A 13424-nucleotide genomic window follows, 5' to 3' on the forward strand; every position below is an offset into this window, starting at 1 on the left:
CGAGTATTCCAATGGAGGCCGACAACAGTGTTGACAATCACAGCTAGTTGTTTTTCCTATCTGCCACTATTAGACAATGCATGGCAGTGGTGTTATGTAATGGGTGGTATTAAGATGACGTATGTATTATTCTTTGGTGTTGACTGTTCGTATTAGGATGTTCATGTTTGTGGAGATAGCATATTGGAGACATAAACAGGGTATATATAAAGAGAGAGACAGTTCTGTATATATAACGAGACAGGGTACATGTAATTCAATGAGAGGAGTTTTATGAATATCTTGATAGATAGACCGAGAGTGCGTTTGACATTTACGTTTTGACAGTTATACATTTTTATAAACACAAAGTTCATATTAATACAATTTCACTTTACCTTTGTTTTCGTAGAAATGCACAACACAAGACGGCAGTTATAAAAACACATGATGATACGTTTATTTCTTCTTCGACCGGTCGGACATGATTTTGTATTTCAGGGATTCAAAGTTGTTACATGGTCATCTCTAAACCCTCTCGCTTCCAGAGGGTGCCTTGACTCTAACGAAGAATCGGTCTGATCTCCTCTGCTTCTCTGATCTGACTCCCTTCTCTAGCTTCTCCTAACTCTGATTCTCATTCTGACTTATCTAACTAACTTCATAACTCATGATATCACTGCATGACCAAGCACGTGCCTCTCAGAACACATGGCATGACATGCCTCCGTGTTTAAGCATGCATTGTTATTCACGTGTTTCTTACAAAGCCGACCCTTTAACCTAATTTTCGTAACCCCTTTTACAAATAACATTTTCCATTGTTCGTTTTTAAATTCCTTATTTTAATTTTAATTTTTATAACAGAAACAAAATTCATTATATTCCTTTTTCAATAAACAGATATCTAACTATTTTGTGGCAATTCCATATTCCTTAATTTCAATAACATTCTGTATTTATTTTAACTTATGATTGGAATTTTCAATTCCAAATCTAGTTTCGCAAGTTCGAATCCTTGACTATCCTATGCAATATTTACTCACTTACAAGAACAGGCTGTTGTTCTTATAACAATGGAACCCAGATGATTTCATTTTGGCCATGGCCGCCAGTGCCCACTATTTTTCAGTGTCGGCAGTGGCCTTCACTAACAACCGTATTATATTTTGTTTTCAGAAGGAGGAGGCTTTGCCGAATCTATTCTGGCTTTGTGTTATGCTTCCACCGGACAACGCCGATACACGGGTCCTGCTAGTTAGTAATAAAATAATGAACAAATACCAGAATTGTTGGTACCCTTTGTTATGATTTACGCCGACTTTATATTAGTGTAAACATTAAAATCCTCCATTATGTATATATATATATATATATATATATATATATATATATATATATTATTTGTTTTTACATAAGCAGTAATGTGTTGCTACATAGTCATGGGCATGTTTCGGTCAGCCAGTTTTAGTAACTAGAGATCTCATCAGGCGGTCCAGCTTATATGAAAGCAAAGTTTGCAATGAAGATCTTGGTTCTTCTTCCGGTAAAAGTCATTAAGAAATAGAAACAAGGAACGAGTGTGTAAACAAGATTCAAAGGGGTGTGAGAATAAAATAGACAGAGTGGGGGTTTAAGATGGAGACAGTAAAAAATAGCTTAGAATAAACAAAGAAATCGGAAATATCCTACAATCAACAATAGATAGGGAATAGCTAAGAATAAACAAAGAAATCGGAAATATCCTACAATCAACAGCGGGAAATAGCAAACAATAACAATAGAAACATACTGATAAAACAGCGAAGGGCAGCTTCCAGTAGCCAGGGTGGGGTGGGCGACCTGAGAGACCAAGGCAGAGGAGAAAGGCAGTTGACATCTAGATGCGCTAGGCGGCGGATGGAAATTGAACTGTAAGAGTTGAGATCTAGATGCACTAGACGACGGATGGGAGTTGATAACGACTACAGTTGAACAGTTATAGAGTTGATTGTGAAATAGTGTCGTGGACAATTTTAGAGTTGACTGTAAAACAGAGATAGACGAATGTGACATCAATAGAACGGGGAGAAGAGACGCACACAGTCAATAGAACGGGGAGAAGAGACGCACACAGTCAATTTATATGTGAACATTGGCGTTTGTGTTTTTCCTTTCTTTGTTCATATTTGTACTTTTGTGAAACCATGCGTGTGTCCCACTGACAGTCACCAGCGAGAAAATGACGATCCGGCCATGAACAAAAAATCTATGGTAAACGACATTGGGAACGATCTGATGAGAGAGCCACACGTGGGCTTACAATGGTGTCGTTAGACCTTAGATCGACCTTCAGACGATTTCACGATGAAAAAGGACACGCAGAAAAAAATTGAAACGGCCGAATCCATTTCGAAAAAAAAATCAACTAAACAAACAACAAAAAAAATCACAAACACAAAAAAAGAAGAACGTGAAAAAACATGGTAGCGCTCTCATTACAAACTTTGGAGACAGTGAGAGAGACGCAGAAAAAATTAAAACGGCTAAATAAAAAAAAAAAAAAACAGACAAAAACAAAAAACGGGACAAAAAAATTTAGAAAAACCAAAAACACGCAAAGCAACCGAGGATGAAGAAGAAAAAAAAAAAAAAAGAAGAAAATTGAGCAACAAGGAAAATTCGAGATGACAAAATAGACACGCGGTGAGTGGCTTTCTCTTGTGTTTTTTTTTTGCTCTGCACAGAAATAAATCGGCAATTTAAGGCCAATTTATTTTTTCATTTTAATGAAATATTTTTCTACCTTTTTTTTTGTTTGTTTAGTTTTGTTAGCATGTGTAGACTTATATTTTATTGCCTCATAGAAAAATGTGCGAATACAGGTTTTTCCATGTGTGATTCATTGGGAGAGAGAGATTGAGAGAGAGAGAGAGAAAGAGAGAGAGAGGGGGGGCATCGTAGCGGCGATGCGTTTGAAGAAGAGAGTGTGAAAATCAGGAAGGAGCGACCGGACAATGAAAAAAAGGGAGTGACGGGGTGGGAGAAGTCAGCCGAGATAGAAGGGGGGATCAGGAGATTGGCGACTACAATGAAAAGTGTTGGATGGAGAAGTTTAGTCGATGGGAAATAAGGTGGTAGAAAAAAAGATGTAGTGTGAGTATGGGGGTCGCGCACATCTGTGTGAACAGAAATTTGATTTTTTTTAATATAGTGGGATTCGTCGCAGTTTTTCTATATTTTTTTGCATTTATACTCAAAGAGATAGGTGAAACTGTACTGTTTGTTTTTTTAAAGAAAGACAGAAACAATGTCGTTCTTTTTTGCATACTTTTTTTTCTATTTTGCTGATCATTTTTTTTTTTTCCTTTTGTTGTTAGGATTGATTTTTTTTTCTCTTTGTTGGAAGGTCGCTCCAGGTGGAAATAAGAGTAGGGACGGGTGCAACATGCTAGTGTTGAGATCTCCCATGAAAGAGGGGAGCCTCAGAGATGATAATTATTTCGGGAAAGTTTGATATTAGATAGTGATTTGTATTGAAGGAGTTTACCACATGCATCAACTCTTGATGCACGGACTGCGTTCACTCAGTGTTAAAGTTGCATCGGAAAGCATGGCGGTGCATCCTTTTGTTACTTTGTGGAAATGTAAGCCTAGGATAGAAATTGCTAAACATTTCAATTTTTGTCCATATAGAGGTCTTCTATATTTGTGGCAATGCGGCGTTCTCCCGTCTTTCAGTCGCGGTTTACAAGGATTTCTAGCAGCATAACACGTTTTATGAGAGATATTCATCGATTTAAGCAATTTCATGAGAACGTCATCTTGTTAAGGAATAGAGAGAGGGAGAGAGAGAAAAAGAGAGATAGAGAAATAGAGGGGAAGAGGTGAGTTATAGTGTAGACATGTTGGCCGGAAGTAAAAGATCAGCTGATTTGATTGCATGTGAGTCATGTGATCAGGTTAGCTGAATCGTGGAAATTTGATTTGGGCACAGAAGACAACGGACGGCTTCCCGTTGTCTCCTCCTCTTCACTGGGAGGGGGGACGAACGCTGACGTGTGTAGAAGAACCCACACAGACCGATTTCACTTCCACCTTCTGCAGGACATCTGGAGAAAGTGAAATAAAAACTATAGAACCAATTCCTTATCTTGGAGTGATTGAATCTTCATCCAAAATACAAAGCGTGCTAGGTGATGAAAGAAAAATCCACGGTACACGACGTTGGAAGTCGGCGATCTGACGAGAGAGCCACACATGGGGTTACACACTCGTGCCCCCTCAATTTAAATACCCTCAACACACCCGATAAGCAGCTAAATCCCACCCCCACACTGTAGAGATCCCTATATGTAAGAGAGCCTTCTACTTCAGTAGTTTCTTACTCAGAACCGCTAGACTTTTGAATTCCATTCCGGGTCCCTGCTTCCCCAACTGTACTGACATGCAGAAGTTCAAATGTAACGTGAATCAACATTTTGCTGCCTAACTCCCCACATAGTACCCCTGTAGATTATACCTCTGATAGTAGCCTCCTACATCAAAGTGGCAATGTGCCGTGTTTGGAGTGAAAATGTAAGAAAAATAAATCAGTTATAAAGTGCTCCTAATATGATCTGGATTCTGCTGTGATTGGAGAGTGCATCCCTCTCATTCTCCACTACTCATTGTACAAACTAATGTAGATTTCTCGGAGGAGAGGGAAGAAGAAAGAGGAGATGTAAGGAAGAAGAGAAGAGAAGAGAAAGAAGAGAAGAGAAAGAAGAGAAGGGAAAGAAGAGAAAGAAGAGAAGAGAAAAGAAAAGAAAAGAAGAGAAACAGAATTGTTACGGTATCGAATTTTAGTTTTGTTAGTTAGATATTTTAATGTCCGACGACTGCAGGTTTTTATAACGGAATGTTAGGTGTTGTTTTATGGCACTATTGTCAGCTAAATGATAGCTTAGTTGTCAGGATAGTGTTGCTGTGGTGTGGCCTATATATGCGTTGTATGAGTTTTTAGAGTGGGTTCAGAGACATTCTTCGAATGGGCAAATAAATTCATACACTATATTAGTTTGGTTTAGTGTGCTGTAAGTATTATTATTGGTTTTAATTATTAAATTGGAGGTTTTAAATTGAGTATAATATATTATTAGTTTAATATTTTTGTTCTGATCGATGGATTTGATGCATCTTTTAATTGGGTTTGTTATTATTTTTTCGTCTGTTTTGTAGTTAATGTGTAGTTGGTTTTATAGTATACTTTGATGGTGTCGTTTTTGTTACGGTTAGGGTTTATGTTTTTATTATGGATTGACTTTAAATAGAGTTTTATGTGCTTATCGACAATATTATTGGGAAAATTGTTGTTTTATTGGGGTTTGTTTTATGTTTGTTAGTTTTTTGTAAAATATTTGTCGGGTTGGTGCTATATTGTATGAGCGGTGAATTTTTATAAGCGTAGTTTTATATTTTTCTGGGTATTCGCTATGGTAATTTAAGAACATTGCATTATTGTTGGTAGGTATTTTGTATGTCGAGGTTATGTATTATGTATTTATGCTAAAATCTACTAATACGTCGAGAAATGTTATTTTGTTATTTATGTTTAGTTCGTTTGTGAATTTGAGAACGGAGTGTGTTTCTAGGTTCAGTTGGAGTTTTTTAATGCCTTTGGCTGCGATGAATATGTCGTCGATCGAGCATAGATAGTGGGTCTATTTTTTTTGATCTGGGAAGATTTTGTTTTCGATGTGAGCCATTTAGTATTCTGCGAATGTAGGGCCTAGAGATGGTCCCATTTAAACGCCATTTATTTGGATGTACTTTTTTTCATTAGGGTCAGTAAAGGGAACTTGTGTGGGGCATTTTAGTAGTAATTTTTCTAGGGTTTGGGGTTTTATGGTTGGAGGGGGTATCACGCTGTGGTTTTATACTTGATTAAGGATTATTTTAATGGTGTCTTTTATAGAGACATTAGCTTAGAGGTTTTCAGCATCGAGGGATGCAGTTATGCATTTGTGGGGGGGGGGAGTTTAATTTTAGAAGGTCTATGAAGTCGGTGGTAGATTTTGTATTGTATTTACTAGGTATGTAAGGTTTGATAATGTTATTGATAAGAATTTTTGGCGCCGTAATATACAACATGCAAGCCGAAAAAAAAGACCGCTCGGCGAATTGAAAAGATATCCAACAAAATCGGAAAAAAAGTAAAACTCTGTTGTGTTCAATCAGACGTGCTTGAATAATGACTTGCTGCCAATATATATATATATATATATATATATATATATATATATATATATATATGTGTGTGTGTGTGTGTGTGTGTGTGTGTGTGTTAAGATAAATACTTTTCAATTTTCATCTATTTCTTAATGAAATAAAAAAGCAAATGAACAAAATATTACTCTATTTCTCTATTAATTTCTTCTTTGTGCACGCACTTAATATTTGCATTTTGAATGTAATATTCATATAGATATTATTATTATTATTATTATTATTATTATTAGTATTAGTAGTAGTAGTAGTAGTAGTAGTAGTAGTAGTAGTAGTATTTTATTGTTCCCCCAGTATGGAGGGACAGTAAACAGTATAAAACCTTATAACTTTTCTTTATTCGGTTTCAATTGGTGACGTGCAGGAATACAAAATAATATTATGAAAAAAATTAAAAAACTTTTTTTTACAGGTACATAATTTTCGGCCGATCCTTCAATCTTCATCGGTGTAGTGAAAGTCTCTCTATCTCTCTCTCTCTCTCTCTCTCTCTCTCTCTCTCTCTCTCTATATATATATATATATATATATATATATATATATATATATATATATATATATATATATATATTATTTATAAGCTACAATCAACATCCAAATGAATTCTTTGACGATAATTACGGTTTTCAAAAGGCGAACAATTAAAAGATACATCTGCCTTACTTAAAAATTGCTAGGTTTATTTATGGTGTCTTTTACATATAAAAAAAAACACTCAATACTTTTGCTGATGAGGAGACTTTGTTTAAAAAAAAACTATATGTTAAAATTATTTTTGCGTGGCTTAATGTCTATCACAATAAAAACATCGTTTCCGAAACGATCGTACAAATTATTGACTTTGTTGTTGTTCCTTCTCATGGAACAGATTTTTAATTTTTAATTATAATTTGAATTTTAAATTATCAATCACATTACTATATATATATATATATATATATATATATATATATATATATATATATATATATATATATATATATATATAAATTCGTATTCCTCTATGTTTATTTGCATATTTGTTCACAATTTGATTAATCTATACGAAAGGTCCATTACTTTTTCAATTAATTTTCATACTGAAAACTTACTTGCATAAACTTTATTTCATTTATTTCTAAAAAATAGTATGATTCTTGCAAAATATACACTCAAGAGTAACCTTATTTGCATATTATATTAAAGAAAAACTATTTTACTAAATAGTTGTATGTTAGTTATTGTTTATATGAGAGAATTGTTTTAAGTGTCCTATTTATGAAAAAAAAGCCAGTAAAGTGTCTTTAAGAAAAATAAGCCAATGAAATATGTCTTTACAAAAAAAGCAGTGAAAGGAATTTTTTTTTAAACTGCTCATCAAATTATACATCTTAAAATACTTTTTTCTCCAGCCTTCGAAAACTCTTTTAGTTGCGGCAAACCACGTTTTATACATATTAGAACGTCCCTTAAAAAAAAAGCCAGTAAAAACTGAAAAAAAAAAAACAGTGAAAGAAATTCTAGTTATTTTTTTTAACTGTTCGCAAGTCACGCACGCATTTAAAGGGCTTATTTTGCAACGTCATGACGTCATAAGCCCTCATAGTTGTGTGGGCAAAATAGTATGACCATAAGTCTGTACCTTCTTCCCCTCTTTCGCGTTTCACGTTCGAGCACGTTCTTTTTTGTTTGTTTTGTTTTTGTTTTTGTTTTTTTTTTGTTTTGTTTTTTGTTTTTGATTGAAATAAAAATTGTTCGATTTATTTATTATTTATTCATTTATTTATTCTTTTGTGTGTGTGTGTAGGAATGGGATCCAGCGCATGGGCAACAAAAAGTGCTCAATATTCGGAGAATTGCTTCTTCTCTTTGTATCCCTTCTGCCGAGAGGGTGTCACGTACTTCTTTTTTGGGGGGAGGGGGGGTCACATTTTCATGTTTTTATCTGTGTTTTTTTTTTTAAATTGTGGTGGGAATATCGACATTATCCACGAAAGAAGTGATCAATATCTTTGGTATAGTAGGTATGTTCCAAACGAACCTTCATGTCAACCCGGGGAACGCCGAATATCCATGGTAATATATATATATATATATATATATATATATATATATATATATATATATATATATATATATATATAAAATAAAAACAATATATTATTTACCTTTCACCAGACTATCCATTCACGTATAATCACATTTTTCTTCACCATATCCCCTCTGCTTTAATTACTTTTTATTATCAAGTAAGATCTTTGACTTACTTGCAGTTTCATCAAATACTTTTGTATGCAAAATCCGATCCCGCATTTTGCTAATCCCTACCCTCTGATGAGAAGGAAAGTATTGCTTCGAAACTCCGCGGATTAAGAATTATCCACTTATCAAGGGTTTCCTTTTCAGATTAAATATGTTTTTAACTCTTTTTCAAGGTGTTTTTAACATGTTTTATTAACTATTTGCTCTTATATATATACATATATATATATATATATATATATATATATATATATATATATATATATATATGAGAGAGAGAGAAAGAGAGAGAGAGAGAGAGAGAGAGAGAGAGAGAGACTTGTATGTAATATACTGAGTTCGTGTAATTCAGTAAATTTTCATATACCAATGAGTTTTAAGCCAAAAAGAGTTGACTTAAGGAGTAAGCTACAAAATAATCATATTTCATAATATACTGTGAAAGCAAAACCAAGACTTTAAAAAAAGGTGTTGATGGCAACAACAAGTGTATTTCATTTTACGTTACAATTGTTTCCATGTTCAGTTGACAATTTCAAACATTATATCGTTTGAAAATTTTCAAAACCAGCATTTCTTCAGACTTTATGAATAAAAAGAAATGCTGGTTTTGAAAATTTTCAAACGATGTAATGTTTGAAATTGTCGACTGGATATGGAAACAATTGTAACGTAAAACGAAATACGTTTTTTGTTGCCATCAACACCTTTTTTGAAGTCTTGATTTTGCTTTCACAGTATATATATATATATATATATATATATATATATATATATATATATATGTGTGTGTGTGTGTGTGTGTGTGTGTGTGTGTGTGTGTGTGTGTGTAGAAATGCGTCAAAAATTCAAAATGGCGTAATGGAAGCATATTAAAGGTATTTGCAACTTTTTTCCCCCAATTTTCGGATTTTAATCATGTCAAATCACACTTTATTTCCTTTTGACGGATTGATTGTTGCTATTTTTTCTTATGAGTTAAGGGCATAATAGATTCACTGATTGATTTTGAGTGATTGATTTTGCGCTACGAAACAGATACTGTTAAGAATTGCAAATGTCAACTGAATTAAAGGAATAAATAATAAGATGGGTAAACATCATGAATTTTGGAATATATTTTTGTCATTTATTCACTATATATATGTGTGTGTGTGTGTGTGTGTGTGTGTGTGTGTGTGTGTGTGTGTGTGTGTGTGTGTGTGTGTGTGTGTGTGTGTGTTTCGTCACACAGAAGTTAATGGGTAATAAAAACTGCGAGACTAAACCATTTCAAGTATTTATGAAACTTGAGGAAACAAAAAATAATGAGACGTTTTTCCATACCATTTTTCCAACTTGTGCTGTTTTTTTCTTTCTTTTTTCCTTTCTTTCTTTCTTTTTCAACTTCATGTGTTATTTAATATGAGTACGTGTTTTAATAATGACCATAATACCTCGCTAATATAACGAGATTTTGTGGCCATTATTAAGATACGTCTTTATGTAACAATAACTAAAACAAAAATAAAACAATAAAATAGGAGCAAATGACAAACTAAAATCAGAAAATAATTAATTAGGTCCAATTTTATTTAAAGAAATAAAAGCCATTGCTTTTCTTTCTCAAAACATGGTTAACAAAAGTAACCCAAGTAATAATTTACACGGAAAACATAAAGTACAAAATAAAAAGGAATTCTCTAAATAAGAGACAAAACGTAATTGAATAATCACTCTGCGGGAAACTAAAAAAAAAGTGAGAAAAACGAGAATTAATTTCGTTTTTCTATCTTAAAAACAAAGAAAAAACTATATCGGCCTTATCTGAATAAAAGTTAAAAACAAAGAACATGCCATAAAATTTGCGCGAGCCTTTCCTAGTCTCACACAAAAACACGTTCACATTTCAAGCTATATTACTTGTCATATACGTACGCGTACACAAACATACGCGCCCACGTCCACACACGTACATATATTCACGTTCGCGTACATACACTCACATTCACGTGTACATACACACACGCTAATGTACACTATATTAGTTTGGTTTCGTGTGCTGTAAATAGTAAGCACGTATGGACGACGTCACTTCCTTTCAAAGGAAATCCACACATGCGCAAAAGACCAGCGGAAACACCTATAAAAGAAAGAGCAACAAGCGGCTTCTCCTTTTTCGTACCTCACGCCATTTACTACTATGTGGGACAAAAGGCCAACAGACAGTACGTACACTCTTTCTCTCTCTATCTACTACTGGTCCCTGAGAACACCTTCGCGTAACTGACTGCTAACTGACGTCAATCCTCTATCCTTTTCTTTGTCTACACGATGGACTGCCACTTCTCGTTCTATTACATTACTCACTTCTGTGCGAGCCTTTTCTAGTCTCGCACAAAAACACACATTCATATTTCAAACTATATTGCTTGTCACATACATACACTCACATTCACGTGTATATATACACGCGCTAACGCACACATATGTACTCACACACGCACACACGAACGCACACATGGACGACGTCACTTCCGCCTTCTAAGGAAATATACACATGCGCAAATGACCACCGGAAACAAGTATAAAACAAAGAGCAACAACCAGCTTCTTCCTTTTCGAGACTAGCCTCCTAGGTGGCTGGTCGGCGCGTTGGCCGCCACCGTTTCGGCGCGCGCACACGCGTACCTCACGCCCACTTACTACTATGTATGGGGCACGAGCTAACAGACCGTATGTACACATTCACACTCTTTCTCTCTCTATCTACTACTGGTCCCTGAGAACACCTTCGCGTAGCTGACTACTAACTGATGTCAACTCTCATATCCTCTTCTTTGTCTACACGCTGGACTATCATTCTCATTTCCACTACAACACTCATTTCTCTTCCCACGCGCGAACAAACGATAGTGAGATGAACACACATTTCCTATTCTTCTACAACACCAACCCCGCAACGAACATTGGTTACACACGCGCGGACATGAACACATGTTATAACTAAAACGTTCATTCTTTCAACAGCAAATAAACGACGTTTATCTTATCCATCAATTTAGTCTTTGTTTCCTTCAATTCCATTCGTTTCATTATTTTCTTGTGGCAAGCTAGGGTATTATGCCCTGGTCCGCTACACTTTTCTTCCTGCGCGCGAACAAGCGATAGTGACCTGAACTTGAAATGAACACACATTTCCTTTTCTTTCTACAACACAATCCCACAACGAACGATGGTTACACCCGTGCGGACATGAACACATATTATATACTTAAAACATCCATTCTATCTACAAGAAAATGGTGACCTCGTTATTTAAAAATGGAATGGATGGGTTTGAACGAAACACTCATACACACACTCACTCTCTTTCTCTACAAACTATAGACTTTTTTCTTCTCACCAGCTAACAACGAGAGACGCACGGCAAACTATAGACTCTTTCTCACCAGTTAACAGCGAGAGACGCACGCCAAACTAAACACGTGTGGAACTATTTTCTTTCATTTGTTTCTTTCACGAAAGAAATTCCTCTTCGTTTAATTCAATTTAACACGTCGTTCATTTCTTCCTTGAGACAATTCATTTTCCCTATTTTGCACCACCACCGCAAAATGGTGACAACCGAACGCGAGACGAACAAGCATTGCCTCCTATACCACAAGTCCACAACAAACTGGCGCCCGACTGACGCGAAACGAACAAGCATGGCGACCCTACTGTTTTTAAATTAATTGTTTTGAGCGAGACGCGCGTTTTATTTGATAAAGAAAAAAATGAACTTTTCAACAAAGAAAACAAGTGAACCACTACCCACAGGAATAACTACTACAAACAACAATGATGAAACCCCTCGTCAGACTCGGCAGAAAACGAACACGGAGCCGTCGACTTCATAGCGAATTAAAAAAAACATTCGAGCTCGACAAACATTTTTCACGGTTTCCTGACATTACCTTGCAACAAACGCGAGGAGCAAAATCACATAGGCCTATACACATTCTCTCCCGCACAGCAGACGCAACAACAAAGAAACAATTACAGGACATCCCTATCAACACATAGGAAGAAGTTGAATCAACAATACGAGTTGAGATGCACCACGCATGCTAATAAACTCACAACTTGGTAGTTTCGTTGACAGCCGGCAACTGGACACTATCGTTCAACCACGAACGAATGCACAACAAACGCCCGTACAGACAATGTACACACACTACCGGAGACTCACATGCGAAGACAACGGCAACAAAACTCATCGTTCAACAAGAACGAATGCGCAACTAGCGCCCTACCAAACGATGCACACACTACCGCAGACTCACATGCAAAGACAATGGCAACTGGACACACGACGTCACCACGAAACAAAAAAATTTTCCTTCCAAACGAACAATTCACTTCTCTGTCCAAGCATCTCTTTGCACATGTCAGCACACAAAAAAAAAACAAAAAAAAAAAACAAATGTCAGCCAAAAACAAAAACAAAAAAAGAGTAAACGCTTTTCCACGCGTAAGTAAATACTTTTTTTACGAACACACTCCGTTTTTGACATTCCGTATTTGATGTTTTGTTTCAAACAACCACACCAACAGCAAAAAAAAAAAACAAAAAAAAACAGGACGAAAAATCAATTGCCGAAAACATTACTTACACAATATATATATATATATATATATATATATATATATATATATATATATATATATATATATATATATATATATATATATATATATACACTGCATATATTTTTTTTCCTAGGAAGGGGAGTATTGCGCGAGCCTTTCCTAGTCTCACACAAAAACATGTTCACATTTCGAGCTACATTACTTGTCATATACATACGCGCACACAAACATACGCGCCCACGTCCACACACGTACACATATTCACGTTCGCGTACATACACTCACATTCACGTGTATATACACACGCGCTAACGTACACACATGTACTCACACACGCGCACACA

This window comes from Euprymna scolopes, chromosome 27, assembly GCF_053919585.1.
Source record: "Euprymna scolopes isolate OS-2025 chromosome 27, ASM5391958v1, whole genome shotgun sequence".
Lineage (NCBI taxonomy): Eukaryota > Metazoa > Mollusca > Cephalopoda > Sepiida > Sepiolidae > Euprymna > Euprymna scolopes.